The sequence below is a fragment of the Gorilla gorilla genome, chromosome 14, assembly GCF_029281585.2.
Source record: "Gorilla gorilla gorilla isolate KB3781 chromosome 14, NHGRI_mGorGor1-v2.1_pri, whole genome shotgun sequence".
Lineage (NCBI taxonomy): Eukaryota > Metazoa > Chordata > Mammalia > Primates > Hominidae > Gorilla > Gorilla gorilla.
Genome location: NC_073238.2, coordinates 55266505 through 55287430, shown reverse-complemented (window position 1 = coordinate 55287430; position 20926 = coordinate 55266505). Strand labels below are relative to the sequence as shown.

Below are 20926 nucleotides of genomic sequence, written 5' to 3'. Positions count from 1 at the left end.
AGCCCATAGCCTCTAGTAAGGAAGGAAAGCAACTAGAGTACTTTATTATCAACTAGAACCCATTTAGGCTCCTTTCCCATCCCAGTTATCCCTTTCTCTAGTCTGTTTTTTTTGCTCTGCTATATGTTGTTCAACTATGTGGCTATCCCTCTTTCCTTTTCTCTGATCCACCCCCGAAACCTACTGCCATATTGGCCATAATAAATAATCTTTGTTTTTTAATGTAATTAACCTATTTTTTATTTTTCAGTGAACTCTTCCAGTGTTAGTTGTTTTGGTTCCAATTGTTGCTTCTTGGTTTCCCTCTCCATACTCTTACTCCTGGGGCTTTAGGAAAAACACCCCCTTACTGATTTAGGGTGGCATTTACAGCCTTTTGAAAGCTCTTCTCTCTTGAGAAATACACTATTATTATTTGTAATATTTTTGTTTTCTTTCTTTTTTTGGGGGGAGGGCAGGGGTGACTTAAAGACTAGCGCAATAGTATGTACTTGTTTGAGTCTGGGAGGAAGTAACTTTTTTTTTAACCCTGTAATGCTTGGATATGATTTTTGAAGCTTCTTCAGATATTTAACTGCATCTTTGATTGCATATTTGTAGGTTTTGCCTAACATTACATCTCATCTAATGGGACATTGTTAGGTATTCACTGACTTGGATAAATGAGAAGAAAATTCCCCTCATTTGAATTGTTTGAAGATAATCGTTGCTTCCATAAATTAGCCAGAATATTTTGCTCCTTTACTTAGGAGCTGCTTCATATAAATGGTTGAAATTAAGTTAGTACCATTATTGAGTCAACTCCAATGATTAGGACAGTTTCCAACTATCTGAACAATCTTTCTTCCATTAGTATGGAGAACCTACAAAAGAGTTTTTTGTGTCTTGTCAAATGATCTGTATACTATAATAAAAGTGGCTGTTGAGCAATACTACAAATGTCTTTTCTGGTCATGGTTCTAAGCACCTTAAGTTATTATATGAGGAAAATAACTCATTGTGTGCTATTTGCTTTGTTGACAGAGAGGGAGAAATTATGCAGCTGAGCTTTGGATATACAAATTTCTATGCAGAAATGTTTTGATTCCTTCTCTTCCAGGTATTAACATCATCCTCATTGTCAGAGCCCTCTTGCCTTCTATAGTTTGTATGAAGATTGGTTTAACAATTTTTATATTAAAAGCTATCAAAGTGATATATGCACACCATTCAAAATTTAATTCATAGGTCTATAATGAAAAGGAGCCTTCCTCCTCTGCCCCTTCTCACTCTCAGTCCTGCTGTCCAAAGGTAACCACTTAGAGAAGTTGTTTTTATTTTTTAAGTTTGTGTTTTCATGTGATTTGTCCTCATCCTGTGTTCTACTTTATATATTAGAAGCTCTTCAAAGTAGCGGGCACCAGTATGACTTTACACACTGCAGTATCTACATGATAGATGCCCAGTCATATAGTGATCATTATGTCTGTGCTGTTACATGGTACAATTTTAAAAATCTAAATATAATTAAAGAAAATTAGTTTCTGGGTTTAGAAAACAATCCCATAAATAGTAAAACTATAAAATTTTATAATAAAACTATTAAAATGAAGTGTAACAATTTATGTACATCGTATTTTTAATATCAAAATACTAAATGGAAGTTAGTATTGTAATGGGGCAATTCATTATTTTTTCTTTAAAGGTGAAATGTGCATGTAGGAGAATATATATAAAACATAGAGTTTAAATAAAATTATAAAGTGTTACAACATGGGTAAATATTTTGTATTTTATTTAAACAGTTTTGCCTCATATTTATAAGTATCTTGAGAAACAACCCGTGTTAAGAAATATAGAGTACGTCTATTACCCTAGAAGGCCCCCACTCCTATTCATGTTTGTTTCCTTTAAAAAATAACTACTATGCTGACTTTTGCGATAATCTTTTCTTTATAGTTTTACCTCTTTGAACTTTATACACATGAATCACACCATATATTCTGTAGTGACTTTGCTTCTTTCATTCAGCTTTGTGACTTATGTTACTTTTCATTGCAATATAGTATTCCATTGTTTGTCTGTACCAGAATGTATTTATTCTCTCTTGTTGATGGCATTAGATTATTTTCAGCTTGGGAACACTTGTACATGGTTCCCCGGGACATAAATGTAGAAGTTCTGTAGAGCAGTATCTTCACATTGAGGGATGTGAAGGCTTTGCAGAGTATAGATAGTTTAATGTAATTTAGAGTTCTTCATTATCTTTCCTAGGATCAGATATCTGCCAATGATGACTTCTAACCCATTCAGAATCTTTCTATGGTATATTGCCCTGGGGTGTAAAATCCTCCAGTACCCTAAACAGATGGACAGTTGATGCATTTCAGGGTAAGCTGTAGACAACAATATATTTGACCCCTAAAACAATTCAGTATGCTTGTCATTTGTTAACTAGAGTTATTTCAAACATAATTTTGAATAAAAAATAAATTTTAATAAATACATGTTCCCAATTATGCATATAAAAGCAATCCTACTATCTTGACGTATATGTAGTAAAGGTATAAAAATATATAACAGAGAAGATACCAATTTTAGAATAGTTGACAAGTGGGCACTGTAGCTTATGCCTATAATTTGAGCACTTTGGAAAGCCTAAGTGGGAGGATCACTTGAGGCCAGAAATTCGAGACCAGCCTGGGCAACATAGCAAGACCCTGTCTCTACAAGTAGGAAAAAAAAATTTTTTTTTAAAATTAGCCAGGCGTGGTGTCACACTCCTGTAGCTCCAGCTGCTCGAGAAGCTGAGGCAGGAGGATTGCTTGAGCCCAGGAGTTAATGCTACAGTGAAATATGATTGCACCACTGCACTTCAGCCTGAGTGACAAAACAAGAATCTGTCTCTTAAAAAAAAAAAAAAAAGAAAAGAAAAAAAATCAAACTTAGAATAGTCAAAGAAGGAATAAAATGAGACTGGAGAGGGATATTAGAGGAAGCTTTAACCGTAGATGACCTTTTTTTCTTAAAAACAAAACAGAAAAACAAAAACAGAAACAAACTATGGTAAAATATAAAGCTAGGTGGTAGATGAATCCTCTTTGGTTTAACTGTTTCATAATACTCTTTTTTTTTTTTTTTTTTTTTTGAGACAGTCTTGCTCTGTCGCTCAGGCTGGAGTGCAGTGGCACAATCTCGGCTCTCTGCAACCTCTGGCTCCTGGGTTCAAGTGATTCTCCTGCCTCAGCCTCCGAAGTAGCTGAGATTACAGGTGCCCACCATGGTGCCTAGCTAATTTATCTTTGTATTTTTTTAGTAGAGATGAGGTTTTGCCATGTTGGCCAGGCTGGTCTTGAATTCCTGACCTCAAGTGATCCGCCTACCTTAGCCTCCCAAAGTGCTGGCATTACAGGTGGGAGCTACTGCACCTGGCCTCATAATACATTTTTATCTGTAAGCTACAGTTTATTTTTGCCCCACATTTATAAGTAACTTGAGGAATAATGTTTAATTTGACCAGTAGTAAAAGCTGACTTGAAAAAATGTGGCCATAAACTTTGCATCAGAGCCAGGGGCACTGAGATGCACCTGTAGTCCCAGCCACTTGGGAACTTGAGGTTGAAAGAATGCATGACCCCAGGAGTTTGAGACCTGGGCAACATAGTGAGACCCTCCTATTTCAAAAAAATGAAAACTCTGCATCAGTTAAAAATGGGATCAGGCACGGTGGCTCAAGCCTGTAATCCCAGCACTTTGGGAGGCCAAGGCAGGTGGATCACTTGGGCCCAGGAGTTTGAGACCAGCCTGCAAAATACGATGAAACCCCTTCTCTACTAAAAATACAAAAATAAGCCAGGCATGGTGGTGAGTGACTGTAGTCCCAGCCACTTGGGGAGCTGAGGTGGGAGGATCACTTGAGCCCAGGAGGTCAAGGCTTCACTGAGGCATGTTCGTGCCACTATACTCCAACCTGGGCAACAAAGTAAGACCTTGTCTCAAAAAAAAAGTTAACTGCCTATTTCAGCAACAGGGATTGGGTAGATTCAGATGTAAGTGTTATAAGACTGTGTGTCTGTCCCAAATAACTAAGAAGATCTAGGCATACTTCTAGATGGATAAATAGTAATTTCCAGTTGAGATCCATTAACAAATAGAAGTAATTTAGTTAGGTTTCATCTTCAGAATTATCCCGCATTCAAATACTTCTCAAAAACACATTTCAAAACAAAAACATTCATAAAATAATTAGTATAGTATTAACATCCATGAACTTTTAAGTAGCTAATAGATTGTTGCATCTAACCAGATTTACTGGTATATTCAGTGTTTCATCTTGCTTCCTGATCAGTGTTTCATGTAGCTTCCTTAGAATTCTTACTGTAATGGTAGCAATGTCTGAGTCTTTAGTGATTTTTGTTGTTGTCATTATAAACTAGATATACATTCTTCAGGTAAAGCTTTCAAAATTTAACAATGTAAATGTGGAAACTGCTATAGAAAGTGAAAACATAGATCTTAACCCAGGTTTTTACTTTCATCATCCCTTGGCTCTCTTTCCTGAAATACTTCCCATAGTGTATGTATAAGCAGTGGCATGGACAAAGAACAAATGGAAATAGAAGTCATAAGATTTCATTGTCTGAGGGTTCCTATAAACTCATGTAGTTAGAGGTCTCTTAAATTTTTATTATATACCTTTTGATCTATATTATTATTGATTCATTCAACAATTATTGCCTGTTACATATTATTCTTGATGTTGAACAAAGAACAAATGAACAAAACATAAAGACTATTCATAAATTATATGCATATATTTTACTAATTAACCTCCATTTAAAAGGTATTATAATGTATATAAAGATTAGAGAAACATAGATAAACTAGATTAGTTTTCGATGTGCTACATGTGATCTAAGGCAAGGAAAGTGTGCACACACACACACACACATACACCTCATACCTATATGTATTTTTTTGGGGGGGTCGGGGGGAGATAGGGGTGTAGCCCTCTTGCCTAGGCTAGAGTACAGTGGTACAATCATAGCTTGCTGCAGCCTCAAACACCTGGGCTCAAGCAATCCTCCACCTCAGCCTCCCATGTAGAATTACAAGTGCATACCCCTATGACATGCAAATTTCTTTCTGTGTTTTTTTTTTTTTTCCTTTCTTTCTTTCTTTTTTATTGGTAGATACGCGGTCTGGCTATGTTGTCCAGGCTGGTCTTAAACTCCTGGGCTCAATCGATCCTCTTACCTTGGCCTCCCAAAATATTGGGATTACAGGCATGAGCCACCATGCTTGGTCCAAAGCATGTATATTTAACAGCATTATTTTTAATCAAGGAAAAAAAATCCCAGGGAGTTTTTTTTTTTTTTTCAATATGCTATTCTGAGAAAAGACTCCTTTAAAGGGCATATAATAAGTAATAATATCCTGTAAGTAAAAAACATATATTGATAAATATGACCTAGGAAAACAAAAGCTCTTTGTGTTCCTCAATACATTTTAAGAATATAAAGGGATCTTGACACCAAAAAGTTTGAGAACTGCTGCACTATTGCAACTAGTAATTTAAATATCATTCTTAGAGTTTTACATTATTAAATTGAAGTTTAAAAAAAAACACAAGCTTTCTAAACCAGAACTAGAGTAAAAACATTAATTCGAAGTTTTTTTTCCCAATGAGAAAAATCATAGACTGTCACCTTTACCATTTATTTACTTGTGTCTCCCAGCCCTTTCCACAAAGAATAACCAATTCTTTAAAATTGGGAAGTAGATTAAAGTATTATATTTAAAATTAAAATATATTAAACTTTCTAGCAAAGGAATGCAAATTAAAGTCAAATAGCCCCCCTGTGTTTTTAATCCATCATACTGACAATAGTTCAAGCATTGTGGGTTGTTGCAAATGATGTTAAATGTCCATGCAGGTATTCTGTTGCTAACAGTATAAACTGAAAAAATCTTCTGCAGGGCAGTTGGCATTATGATATTAAATGCTTTGAAAGTCTATGTGCCTTTCAGTTCTTGGTGTAGGTATCCTAAAGAAAATTTAAGGATGGGACCAAAGATTTAGTTGTAAGGATATTTGAATCATTGGTTGTGATTGTGTAGCAGTTCTCAAACCTTATACTTTTTTTTTTCAAGCTTTATGATCTTTGCATCGTCTTTATACTATTAAAATTGAGGCTCCCAAAGAGCTTTGGTTCATGTGGGTTACATTTACCAATATTAACCACTGTTAGAAATTAAAACAAACTTGAAAAATATTAATATATTTATTTAAAAATAATACGCCCATTACATTTTAACATAATTATTTTTATAAAGGACAAGTTTGAGCCAGGTATGGTGACCCAAGCCTATAGTCCAGCTACTTGAGAACCTGAGGCAGGAGGATTGCTTGAGCCCAGGAGTTCAAGTCCAACCCGGGCAACGTAGCAAGACCCTGTTTTTTTAAAAAAACAGTGCAAAAAAAGACAAATATGTTTTCCAAAACAAAAGCTGTACTGAGAAGGGTGTAAATCTTTTAGCTTTGACTTCACAGAGGACAGCTATATTCTTATATTTGCTTTTCCACGAAATCTGTTGGAATATGTTGCTTTTGTTGAAGAATATGAAGAAAATTCAGCCTCACACAGATGTCTAGTCACAAAAAGTAGATGTATTTTAATGGCCACTTCAGATAATTGTGGATATTCTTTGATACTACACCAAAGCTCATCAACAAATGCTAGTTTTTTAAAGGTTAGAACAATGAGATTCTGAAAACCTATGAATGAACTTTTTGTCCCCTGTAACATTAAAATCCATAGGTCTGTCTTGTACTTTGAATGGATTGATTTTTTTTTTTTTAACCTAAGCAAGATTTTGTAACATCATCCGTGAGTCATTTGGGTATTGCAAATGTTGACATAGTATCAAAATCACACCAGTCGCATCAGAAAAGCCTTTTAAGTGTATTGAGAAGCCAACAGAGTCAAAGCGGTAGATACATACAAGTTTTCCAAAATTCTGATTTTCAGTTGAAAGCTTGCATTTTATAATTGGTGACAATTGCTGTTAGTTGTTTTCCTTGAAGTGATGGGCATGCTTTATTAACTTTTGGAAAAATTTCTGCCAGATATCCAATTCTGAATAATAATTAGTTCTTTTAAGTAAAAATTACATTTCATGAAAGCAGCAGCTAGTTTGGCTCACAGGTCGAAGAATAATAGCATAAATGCTTTTTCTCAAGACAACAATGCTATTTCTGTTTATGCCAGAAGTAGTACTTTATTTGTACCTCCAATTTTATCACTCAGAATATTAAAAACATATGTATTTAATGGTTGAGATTCAAGAAAATAGTTTTTACTCTTCTTCAAAGACATTCTTAATGAAGTCGCCTTTTTAAAATGTGAGTGCCCAGTGGTAAGGAGTAGACTCATGGCTTGAGGGTGCAGCCTTGGTCAGGGCAGAGGCACTCGCAGTTTCATCCTGCTTTGCTTTTGCATCATCAGGGCAAGTGTCAACACAGTGGAAAAGCCAAATAATACCTTGCCATTATTATGAAAAGAGTTGGGATCTCAGGAGCCCCCTGAAAGGGTCTCTGGATCCTTTGTGGGTCTGAGGATTACATTTTGTGAATCACTGTGAATAATGCAGCATTAGAAATAATACAAATGTCTAAAAATTAGGGGTTGATTAAATAAATGTTATATGGAAGAAATATACTTTTATTAAAGTTTATGTTAAATACAAGCTTATAACACAGTATTTTTCTGTTTTTGGCACCTCTCTAATGAGGAAATCAACATTCGTCAAAGAAAGTGAAGGCGTTGGTTCTGAGTCTCAGTGCTTCCATTTAGTTGATGCCTTTGTGATTAAGAAAAGGGAAGTTGAAAAGCAGGAGGCGGCAGTTACTGGCTTCTCCAGTAGGCTAAGGGATGTTTGTATAGCAACCTTATTTTTACAGCAAAAGGAATTGGCAGTGGTATCAATCATTTTTAGATACTTAATAATAATATGTGGAATGTGCCTTCAAATGAAGTTCCTCCAGTAGACTCAATTTATCTTTAGGCATTTTCTGATTTACATTTTCCCGTTGTGTTCTTCTTAATTGAAAGAGCTTTCAGTTGCTGCATATTATTTAACTTCAGACTGAATTAAAGAAATGAGTTATAAGCAGGTTAGAAGGATACAGTTGAGTTGAGCCCCTTGGGCTTCCTACTAAGACCTCCGCACAGGGCGTTTCTGAGGTGTATTATCTGTACTCTGCAGCAGGGAGGAACACTTTTTGTGAGCGGCATCATTGAAGATAGGCTGCTTTGTGCATCTGAGATATTTCTCTGTTATAGTGGAAGCCTAATAATAATCATGACTTGTCTTGAGTAAGGTTTAATATTTTCCTAAGCACCAAGTTCTAAGGAGGGTTTGATGTTTAAAATTCCTTTCCAAATAGCCATTGTGTTTATTCAAAATTTTATGTTTTAGATAAACTTGGGTAAAGTATGCTGGAAGAATATATACAGCATGCTATGTACTTAAAGTTTTAAAATATACTATACAAAATGTACGTATGTACTAAATTATAAGGAAAAATACCATTAAGATTTTAGATTTAAGTTTGAATAATTAATTCGAATTAATGTTACATGTGTTTTAGTTTGAAGGGCAACTTAAAAAGTTTGTATTTAGACATAAGGTATATTGTGTAAATTATTTTATTCAAAATGTTTTCATGGTATGAACATTGCAAACTAGACATCGTGCCTGATCCTTTGATCTGTAGATCAGAGAAAAACTTGCATATTGTTATAGGATAATTTACAACCTGTTAGTCTTAAGAATAAACTGAAAGGAAGATGTAATAACTTATCTGCCCTTGGTAGAACAGAACAGTTACACATCATTAACTGTGTTTGATTGTTGGGTAGGTGATGGACACTAGGTTCTCTGCAGCTGCTCTGAGACTCCCCAGCTCACTCCCCATCCTGCCCTCCAGTTAGGGTTATTTCACTAAGCATCAGAGCCAGAGGATAGGGGAGGGGAGCTAATGTGTAAGGAAATGGGTGATGTTCTTCTTCCTTCATTCTTCCTTCATGGTTTGGGGAACACTTACTCCTTATTCCCTAGATATTGGGGACAATTTAGCCAATACATTTACAAGTGAGAGCAGAGATATACTAAAGATATGCTAGGAAGGCACTAATAATTCTTAGACTCCTATAAAGAATGAGCAAGATCCTTCTGGTTGAAAAATACTGGGTAAAAATGAAATCGTTTTTCAAAGCCATTCATTTAAGAAATGTTACTTCAGGAGCCTACTACCATGCTTACAGCTGATTATTAGGTATATGTTAAGTTCTCTTTAGGAAAGAGAGGTCACAGGAAGCTGAAGATGGACTTCTGTGAAGTAAAATATGAAGAGTGGTTTTGGACATTGACCTAGAATGGAATAGCACTAAACTCTGGTGGAATTGTAATTGTGGCAACTTATGCTTATTATACCATAGGTAAATATTGACCAATATGAATGGATAAGATAGCTGCATTTTGCCCAAGTTTATGATACAGAATATGAATCATATGAGTAATGGATTGAATTCATTCTTAAGGATTGATTATTAGTTTGGGAGGCAGCTTGGCATGGTGAAAGGTGAGCACCCCTTAGTTATAATTAACTGGAAGGTTGGTTAACATGACTTGAAGCAGGCAGGATTCACCTATGGAGAACAGAGTTCTATTTGGTTGTATATAGTTGAATATATATGAGTAAATAACATGAGCCAAGTTTGGGATATACAGGAAGTGAGAAGGGAGTAGAGATAGTTTGGCTGGGGGATAAATTGTAGTACAGGAGAGTGCTGATAAGAAGCCATGGTAAAAATGACCAAAGATCAAAGATGCAAGTTATCAGTCCTGCTTTGTTGATAGTCAGTTGCTTAAAGGTTGTTTTTTTTTTTTGTGATAGGTTTTTTTTTTTTTGGATAGGTATAGCAGAGGTTGGAGGGAGGGTCATATATCAAGGTGGTCAAGTGTTACTTATGTAAACAGTTGGGTAAAATAGTTTGAGGGCCTGTTCTGTTGTTTAGACACTTGGTTTTTTACTCAGTCATTGTGGTTTTCAAATCTTAATTTGTGTGGTGTTTGCTCCTAAGAATACTTCTTCAAAAGACTGTAAATGAGTCTTTGCGTGCATATTGAATCTTAGATCCCAAGACCAAAATACTTTTTTACTGGCTCTGTTTGCATAAACACTCTTCACCATTTATATGTTTGTGCTACTGTACTTTCATATATTTTCACACAAACTATTGGACTATTTATAAAACAAGACATAAAGATGTAACAGAGAAGGCAGGAAATACTTGACATTTGTGTGCCATATCTTACTCTGTGCTTCCTGTCAGTTAAACCACGATGAGAGGAACAGAGACACAGATGTACAATTGCTGCTTTAATTTGCCACTGGGGAGACCAGTTAAGCATAAAGCTAGTTTTATTAAACTTTTGTCACTTGTTGATTCGAGGGACGTTGTAGGCTTGTTTGGTATTATATGGATTGTATGCATCATGTGGTGGCAATTAGATGTTTGCTACAGCACCTAATAGGAACATATATCTTTTACATATTTAAAAGGTATTTACTTCTGTGACATTTTTTAGGCCATAAAAAATTGGCATTTGAATTCATATATTTGATATAAATTCACTATGAAATATTAGGCTAATATTTTGATCTTGAAATTTTAGTATCTAATTATTAACTTTTATGTATTAGTATATCAGGATTCTGTAAAACTTTCAAAGCATTTTGTAGTTTACCAAGTAAATTCTTACTTGGTACAACTTCAAGATGAAAGATGAAATGGAAAGTTATAGAGGTTGACTTATCTAAGAAAATACAGTTAGTAAATGATGTTCAACTACAACTTGAATGCAGGTGTTCTGGTGGTAGATCCTGTATCCCTAATGTTAGGGAAAAGGTTTGTTTTCATTAAATTCCTATTCTACCTATTTCTCAGTGATTTTAACTTTTAGGGTCACCTTTGCTTATTCTTCCCAGAATGTCCCCCACCCCCTTTCCTTTCATGTTCTGGCTTCTTGGAAAAAAATAGATGTGGGCTATTTCTTTAGAAATAAGTAACATGTTACTTCCTTATGAAATTTTTTCAGGTTCTCACAGGTATTTACCCCTCTCTATTCTGTCATCTTTTGGTTGACTTGTTTATTTACATTGTTTTGTAATTATCTGTTTACATTTTTTCTTTTTAGATGTTGAACCACTTTGGGACAAGGATCATATCTTATTTATCTTTATTTTTGTATACCCAGTAAATGGCATATAGTAGATTTCATAAATACTTTTTGGGGGAATAAATACATGCCTGATATTTATTTTCTTTTTTCTAGAATCATAAACTGATTAAAGAACTGTAATGTGAATCTTTTCTACAAGTTGCCTTTATGGTTTATTTCTAAGAAATAATTTTATTGTAAAAGTTATTTTGTACTTCAGCTCCACCCACCCCCAGTTCGTTTTTGCTGTTTATGGAAATGAGATATCTTAGTGAAATTATTAGTGTTTTCATCCTAGTTAAAAGTGGAGATAACATATTGGTCCATTAAAAAATGTAGCTGAAGAGCTTAATTATTTTAGCTTGCTAAGCATCAAAAATCTCTTACTTTTGGCTTCAATCTGGAAAAAATGTCTAGCCATTCATTGTGGTCCTGATATCTCCACTGAATAAATGGAAATAATAATTCTCTTTATTACTTTTTGCTTCTCCCTGTATTATTTTCCGTTGTCACCAAGTTTTTTGTGCCTCAGTGATTGGAGGGTTATAAATTGCAGTCGTCTTGTCAACAGAGCAATAATTTTCACAAATAGGACTTTAGCTTAGATCTGGCGATTCTAGGAATGTCTTATAAAGTTTATATATTAACAGTTTTTCCAGCCAAAAATTGATAGAAGTTACTATGTCTTTTTAATAAATCTAAATGATCAAAGTCAAATTTAAGGATATAATTTTTAAGATTGAAGGAAAAATTATGAAGCTATATGAATTTAATTTTTAAGGAGTTTTAGAAGAACCAAATAGTTATTTTGTTTATTAAAACTTAGGTAGACATGTGGAAAATAGTTTATAGGGTTTTTGAGTGTCCTTTTACATGTCAGACCTCCCTTTTTTGTGCTCTTTGTTGGGGGGTGTTGATGTATTTCTGAGTTTGGATCAGAAAAATACATATATGTATGTCACTTTGACAATAGTCAGTGAAGCTTAGCTTACCACCAGTTGGTTCTGGGAAGCAAGTACATGCATCATGTGAAATTCTATAGAATGCTAAAAGAAACATATGAAAACACTAATCTTTTACTGTTTAATGAAGAATTTTAGTAAGTAAATATTAAGAAAATAAAATGTCCTTTGATCTTGACCTAGTTTGACTTTTTAATATACACTTTACTTAATATTCTTTTAAACTGTGTTTATTAATATATAGAAAAATTTATTATATGTCTTTTGTTTTCAAGTAGCTTATAATCTTAAGAGATAGGACATAGTAAATAATTACTGAATTAATGGGAGAATGAACTTTGCCCACTTCTGCTATAGCATACATATTACTATGATTTGCATTTGCCTTAGTTGATAGATTGTAATCGCCTGTAGGGAAAGTCTTAGCTACTTGTTGCTTTCCTACCCTTCTCCCTTACCCACAAGTGTCTGGCAGATAGGTCCCTAAAGAGTGCTTGTCCAAAAGAATATAGACGACACTGATTTATTTATTTATTTATTTATTTATTTGAGATGGGACTTGCCTTTTTTTTTTTTTTTTTTTTAAAGTAAGGTCTTGCTCTGTGGAGTGCAGTGGCTCTAACCTCAGCCTCCGAAGTAGCTGGGACCACCAGCTCATGCCACCATGCCCATCTAATTTTTAATTTGTGTTGAGATGGGTTCTCGCCATGTTGCTCAGGCTGGTCTCGAATTCTTGGCCTCAAATGATCCACCCACTTTGGCCTCCCAAAGTGCTGGGATTACAGGCATGAGCCACTGCACCTCGCCCTGATATGATTTCTGCAGGCCATCTACTATTAATATATAGGAAAAGACAATATAGGAAGAATTATTTCTTCTTTTCCAGGTATTTCTATTTATAAAGGGGATATTTTTAAAAATCCCAGTACACAGTGTCACATTTCAGTTGGCTCAAAGTCAAAATTAAATCAAAATGAAGGCATTGAGGTTACCCCTAAGCAAATCAGCTTTACCTGGAACAGTCTCCTTTTGGATTTATCTGTACCTATTTCCCCCCCAGATTTTCCCTTCCCCTCACCTTATATACTCACAGATCGTCTCTGAAAGGTAACAAAACTTCTCCCCACAACTCTTATTCCCCCATTTAGTGTAGGAGACATCACATTTTCTGTGTCCAGTTGTCAGGGGTTGGATTGTAACTAGGAGTTAGATACTGAACGAGAGAGACAGAAGTTTCTTTCATGGGTTTTAAGATAACAGCCTATATTGCCTGACAATCCCCATTTTTTTTTTCTTTGAAACAAGGTCTTGCTGTTTTGCCCTGCCCGGAGTAAGTGGCTGTCTATAGTTGTGATCACAGTGCACGGCAACCTTGAACTGTTGGGCTGGAGTGATCTTCCTGCTTCAGCCCCCTGCTATGGGAGCGTGCCACTGCATCTGGCTTTACATTTTTAAAGCAGAATATTTTGAGGGGAAACAGAATGTTGTGATTAAGATCACTAGATTATAAGCCCTATAAGGGCACAAATTTTGGTCGGTTTGTTCACTGCTGTATTCCCAGCACTTAGAACAGGGTCTCTCACATTGTATGTCTGTTCTTATGCCAACCACGCTATTTTGGTTATTATAGCTTTATATTCTATTTTGAAGACTTGTAGTGTGGTGCTTCCAGCTTTGTTATTTGCTATTTGACATCTTTTGTGGTTCCACAAAAGATGGATGTGGCTCTCTTTTTTAAAAAAAGATAGATGGAGTCTTGCTATGTTGCCTGGGTTGGTCTCAAACTCCTGGGCTCAAGTGATCCTCCCGTCTTGGCATCTCAAGGTGTTGGGATTACAGGCATGAGCCACCATGCCCAGCCTTCATATAAATAATAATTTTAAAAAAAGATGTTGGCCAGGCACAGTGGCTCACGCCTGTAATCCCAGCACTTTGGGAGGCCGAGGCGGGTGGATCATGAGATCATGAGTTCAAGACCAGCCTGGCCAACATGGTGAAACCCCATCTCTACTAAAAATACAAAAATTAGCCAGGCGTGGTGGTGGGCACCTGTAATCCCAGCTAGTTGGGAGGCTGAGGCAGGAGAATCGCTTGAACCCGGGAGGTGGAGGTTGCAGTGAGCCGAGACTACACCATTGCACTCTGGCCTGGGCGACAGAGTGAGACTCTGTCTCAGAAAAAAAAAAAAAAAGTGTTTTTCCTATTTCTGTGAAGAATGTCATTGGTATGTTGATACAGATTGCATTGAATCTGTAGATTTCTTTGAGTTGTATCTAATTATTTATTTTATGATTTATTTTTATCATCTCTTTCCTAATCTCCTTGAGGACGTGTCAGATTTTTGTATCTATGCAGAGATATCAGTAGTTATTAAAGATGTTTAAGGATTAAATAAAAAGCGGTATACTGTACATGTTTTACTTTGTAAACCATAAAGAACTTATTAGACATTAGGTATTGCTAGCAAATAATAATATAAATAAATCTTATTGTGATATTGTACAATTCCTGGATGTGTCTTTATAGTAAAATATTTTTTTAAATCTAGTAAGTGCCCATTACATCTACTGAGACAACTTTGAATTCTTGAATTTTCCAAGAGTACAACAAAGCGGTAAAGCAGAAAACACCTCTGATAAAGACCCAGGTTCGGCCCAGCGTGGTGGCTCACGCCTGTAATCCCAGCACTTTGGGAGGCCGAGGCAAGCGGATCAGTTAAGGTCAGGAGTTCAAGACCAGCCTGGCCAATGTGGCGAAACCCCGTCTCTGCTAAAAATACAAAAATTAGCCCGGTGTGGTGGTGTGCCTGTAGTTCCAGCTACTCCAGAGGCTGAGGCAGCAGGAGAATTGCTGGAGATAATGACACTGTGCTTTAGCCTGCCAAACAGAGTGAGACTCTGTCTCAAAAAAAAAAAAAAAAAAAAAAAAAAAAAAAAAAAAAAGCCAGGTTCAATGCAGCCTCATTTGGTCAACTAATTATTTTTACAAAAGCATCTTCTGAATGTCACCTTGTAAGAAAATGAAGATTTTGTGAATGCTGGTGATAGCAGTCTGTATTTCAGTGACGAAGAAAGGTGGGTCTGTTATTTATATCACACATTTCTTCATTGGATAACTAAGTCAGCATCATCTATTCAAAATATTTAATACTGAGAAGATATAGTCATCCAAAGATGCAACAGTTCATATATTTCAAAGTTACACTGGTGTTCAGGTGAGTGATGGGTAGTTTTGATGTTCAGTTGAATAATAAGAAGGATTATGTGGTAATTAGTCATACGTTTTCGAAAATCTTATTTTCCTATTTCTCCCCTCTTCCAATTCTTAGGTAAAGAACAAAAATATGGAGTAAATTAGGTGATTTAAAGAGTTTTGCCACACCCTGAGCAGAATAAAAAGCACTGTTGAGAATCTCTATTTTAAGTAATTAATGAAGAATTTAAGGAGGGCAGTATACACATTGGTGATGCGAAGTTTTCAATGTAGCAGTCAAGCTGTGGAATGTCTGTTTAAACTGTCCTCATCGTTTTTGGATGGTGGTTGCCACATCCCACTTACATGACTTGCATTGGGCTTTATAGTCATCGACCACCATCTATTGTTGCAACCCAGTTTGATAACCTCCAGCAACTTTTTTACTTCTTCTCAAATCATGCCTAAATTCTACTGCCTGACTTTCTATTTCCCATTGTGAACTCTTAGCTCTTATCTATCTCTAAACTTTGGTCATGTTTGAGTCTCTGCATTCTTTTGTGTCGGCATTCACGTACACATACACGCACACACAATATATTTTACTATCTTTTTCTTTCCCCTTTAGTCTCTCCAACTCCTACCTTCCTTCTGAGGTTCAGTTTAGTTCCCACATTATCTGTGAAGTGTTTTCTTTACCTGTTTGACCATCTCTTCTTCTAAAATACTGCATTTACGCATTTAGTTGCTTCTCTTGGTCTTGTTGCAAAAAACAAGTTTCATGGGAACAAGGGCCACGCATTATCTTTATATTTTCCACAGTGCTGAGCCTAAGGGAAATTCAATAAATACTTAACAACATTTTACCACGAACTCCATCAATAATAGCACAGGTTCCTCTAAAATTAGATATTTGGGATCTTTTGATTAGTTCTGGATGCATCAAATAAGCATAACTAAACTATTCTTTTTTTGTTTGTTTTTGAGACAGAGTCTTGCTCAGTCGCCCGGGCTGAAGTGCCTCAGCTTTCTGAGTACCCGTGACTACGTGTGTGCACCACCATGCCCAGCTAATTTTTGTATTTTTTAGTAGAGGTAGGATTTCATCATGTTGGCCAGGCTGGTTTTGAACTCCTGGTCTCAAGTGATCTGCCTGCCTTGGCCTCCATAAAACAGTTTCCTATTAGAGAAAACCTAATGCCAGGATATTTGATGCACTTTATTTAGTTAATAGTAACTGAAATGGATTCAACTGATTTAAAAATTGATTGAGAAATTATATTATGAAATATGAAAGTCTAAATCTTTAATTGTTCTGTATATGTTTTACTTATTAATGGTATTTAAAGTTTGCTTCTATCTAAGATTTGTACAATAGTAAAATATAAGGTTAATGTATAATTTATAAATACCACATACAGGCATACATCAGTTAATGACTGGGACACATTCTGAGAAATGGATCATTAGGTGATTTCATCCTTTTGCAAAAAATCACAGAATGTACCTACACAAACCTAGATGGTATAGCCTACTACACACCTAGGCTATATGGTATAGCCTGTTGCTCCTAGGCCACAAACCTGTACAGTATGTTACTGTACTGAATAGTATAGGTAATTTTAACACAATGGCAAGTATTTGTGTGTTTAAACAAACATAGAAAAGGTGCAGTAGAAACACGGGGACTACTGTTGTATATCTGCTTCATTGTTCACCAGAATGTTGTTATGTGGCAAATGACTGTATATATCTTACAGTACTAAGCCCATGGCCTTCCATATTTTCATTTCTCATCTTGTGGTTTTGCTGCTTCTTTTGTTTTGTTTTTTTGAGACAGGGTCTTTCTGTCTTCCAGGCTGGAGTACAGTGATGCTATCTCAGCTCACTGCAACCTCCACCTTTTGGGCTGAAGTGATCCTCCCGCCTCAACCTCACGAGTAAGCTGAGACTGCAGGCTCACACCACCACACCCAGCTAATTTTTTTATTTTTGTAGAGATGAGGTTTCACCTTTTTGTCCAGGCTGGTCTCAAACTCCTGGCCTCAAGTGATCTGACCACCTCGGCCTCCCAAAGTGCTGGGATTATGTGCATGAGCCACTGCGCCTGGCCTGCTTCTTGTTTTTTGGGTTCATTTGAGTTTAGAAGCTTAGATGATTGCCAGACAGTTACAAAGATGATTGTAGGAAGAATCTCATTTTAAAGATCCTAACATGAAATATCAGAACTCTTTGATGATATCCAAGCTGACTTAAAATCGTTTTATGTAATTTAAAGAAGAAAAGAGGATATTGAGCGTGGTGGCTCACACCTGTAATCCCAGCACTTGGGAGGCCAAGGTGGGAGGAATGCTTGAGCCTGGGAGTTTGAGACCAGCCTGGGCAACATATCAAGACTCCATCTCTTAAAAAAAAAGAAAAAAGATGGCCGGGTGCAGTGACTCACACCTGTAATTCCAGCACTTTGGGAGGCCGAGGCGGGTGGATCACAAGGTAAGGAGTTTGAGACCAGCCTGGCCAATATTGTGAAACCCTGTCTGTACTAAAAATACAAAAATTAGCCTGGCGTGGTGGCGGGTGCCTGTAGTCCCAGCTACTCGGGAGGCAGAGGCAGAAGAATCGCTTGAACCTAGGAGGTGGAGGTTGCAGTGAGCCGAGATTGCGCCACTGCACTCCAGCCTGGGCAACAGAGTGAGACTCCGTCTCAAAAGAAAAAAAAAGATTAAAATAATAAATGAAGAAGAAAAGAGGTAGACTGTGAAAACAGATCATTTAGGGTTTTTTTCACACACACAGGGAGCGGGAAGTTTTGTGCACAAGGAATCATAAAGTCTTTCAAATGTGTTGGTAACTTGGGAAAAGATGGAAATGTTTATTTCCCTGGAGATTATGTCCTTAAACCTGGTTGCACTGTGACTTGAAAGAGTATCCTAAAATGTCACAGGAACAAAAGGTTGTGATTGTCAGAGAGTAGTTGGAAAGGTCTGGATTCGGTGGCAGTGAGTACAGACAGAGAAAGCCTGGAAAGAGGTAGTATATATTGGGTTCTTGGTGAGATTAAGGCAGGGCTGACTTCGGCTTCTTCAATAGTGGGATGGGGAAGTTGGGGAACTATAAAATGCAGAACTGCTGGAATGTTGTTTTTGAGATGATAGTGAAGAGTATTAAGATTGTGTTGGAGCTATAGTTTAAAAAAAAAAGACTTTATTTTTTAGAGCCGTTTTAGATTCACAGTAAAATTGAGAGGAAAGTACAGATTTCCCATATACCTCCTGCCCCTGCACATGCATAGCCTCCCCGTTATCAGCCTCTCGCTAATCACCTGCACCAGAGCGGTACACTTGTTACAGTTGATGAACCTACACTGACACTTTGTCACTTGAAGTTCATAGTTTACATTAGGGTTCACTTATGGTGGTGTACATTTTATGGGTTTGGGCAAATGTCACTTAGTAATAAGCATTTAAGTTTCTACATGTCTTTTTGTGGCTTGATAGCTTATTTCTCTTTAGTGCTGAATAATATTTCATTATGTGGATGCACTACAGTTTATTAATTCACCTACTGAAGGACATCTTCGTTGCTTACAAGTTTTGGCAATTATGAATAAAGCTGCTGTAAACATCCATGTGCAGGTTTTGTGTGGACATAAGTTTTTACTTCCTTTGGGTAAATACCAAGGAGCACAGCTCTATGGTGTAAGAGTATGTTTAGTTTTGTAAGAAACTGCCAAACTGTCTTCCAAAGTTTACCATTTTGCATTCCTACCAGCAGTGAATGAGAATTCCTATTGTTCCACATCCTTGCCAGCTTTTGGTGTTGTCAGCGTTCTGGATTTTGGCCATTCTAATAGGTTTGTAGTGGCACCTCATTGTCATTTTAGTTTGCATTTCCCCAGTGACATATGGTGTGGGGCTTCTTTTCATATGCTAATCTGTATATCTTCTTTGCTGAGGTGTCTGTTAAGGTCTGGCCCATTTTAAAATCAGGCTATTTTCTCTGAGTTTTGAGAGGTCCTTGCATATTTTAGATAACAGTCCTTTAATCTGTGGTTTATCTTTTCATTCTCTTGACATTGTCTTTCACAGAGCAAAATTTTTAATTTTAATGAAGTCCAGCTTATCAATTCTTCCTTTGATAAATCCTGCATTTGGTATCTATAAAAAGTCATCACCAAACCCACATGCATCTAGATTTTTCTCCTATGCTATGTTCTAGGAGTTTTATTGTTTCCTATTTTCCATTTAGGTTTGCGATCCATTTTGAGTTAATATCTGGGAAGGGTATAAGGTCTGTGTCTAGATTCTTTTTTTTTTTTTATGTGGATATCCAGTTTTTCTACCACTGTTGGTTGAAAAAACTCTTTTCTTTATTGTATTGCCTTTGTCCTTGACAAAGATGGTTGACTATATTTATGTGGTGCCATTAACCGTGCTCTCTATTCTGTTCCATTGATCTATTTTGTTCTTTCACCAGTACCTCACTGTCTTGATTACTATAGGTTATAGGTATACTTTTAAGCTCAATCCATAGAATATTTCCGTTCACTTCTCCAGTCTGGGTATTCAGACATCCTGTCTTACAAATCTGACTACCATTTCCTCACATCTTCCACATCATGAGGAGCTATCTTAGCCTTGTTAATACATTTGGAGTTTTGCCTGTAGGTGATGGAAGCCATTAATTGTCAGAGAAGTAAGTTGATCATATTTTCACTTTTGGTAAATGACTCCTACTCCAGGCTGAAGAGCCACTGGAGTGGGGCTAGAATAGAGGTAGTAAGGGCCGATCAAATAAATATATGAAAGAGCATTTCGCCTAATAATGAGCATGAAGTGATTTAGATGACCTTTAAATCTTGCTTTCAGTTGTTGGTGTGCCTCCGTGTAAGAGTGAAACTTCTTATAACAGAATACAGTTTCTACCAGAAGAGAGTTATGCTGTGTGAGAATTGGAGGTGGGGGAGGCGTGTCATGTAGCAAAATCTCCTGGGGAACTTTGAAACAACATATCCCTGGCTTTTCACCCCCAATCAGTGCCAGCATGAAACAGTTACTAATGGGAATCTGCTGTATTCTCAGATGGGGGAACCATTGCACTAGGGCATGTCATTTCTAAGAAAATGGAAATATTAACTGGGAGAATAAAGGGTCACAGAAATGAAACGGTTTACTTGCAAGTTAAATCTTGTTTGTTGGAGAGAGATTTTTTTAACTGCCTGAACAGGTTTTGCTGATAAAGACGTTTTAGCATGTTTATGTTTTCTTTTTAATGAACAGAATTAAAACAGTATCTCATAACTGTTAGATACTTCTCTTGTTTGTTTATTTATTTCTTTTTGAGACTGAGTCTTGCTCTGTTGCCCAGGCTGGAGGGCAGTGGTGCGATCTCAGCTCACTGCAATTTCCACCTCCTGGGTTCAAGTGATTCTCGTGCCTCGGCCTCCAAGTACATGGGATTACAGGCACCCCCCCACCATGCCTAGGTAATTTTTGTATTTTTAG

The 20926-nt window shown here is 36.5% G+C and overlaps 1 protein-coding gene across 4 annotated transcripts in view; it reads left to right on the top strand.

Moving 5' to 3' along the window:
- ELF1 (E74 like ETS transcription factor 1) overlaps window positions 1–20926 on the top strand; it is a 126104-nt gene that overhangs the window by 45875 nt on the left and 59303 nt on the right. Inside the window, exons 1-2 of one of the 4 annotated variants that reach the window (XM_063697279.1) lie at window positions 1099–1290; window positions 2254–2370. The exons of the other annotated variants lie outside the window; for them this stretch is intronic. The gene's annotated coding sequence lies outside the window, so the exon portion shown is untranslated. Of the gene's footprint in view, window positions 1–1098; window positions 1291–2253; window positions 2371–20926 lie in introns of those variants that run through there. 4 annotated transcript variants of the gene reach the window in all.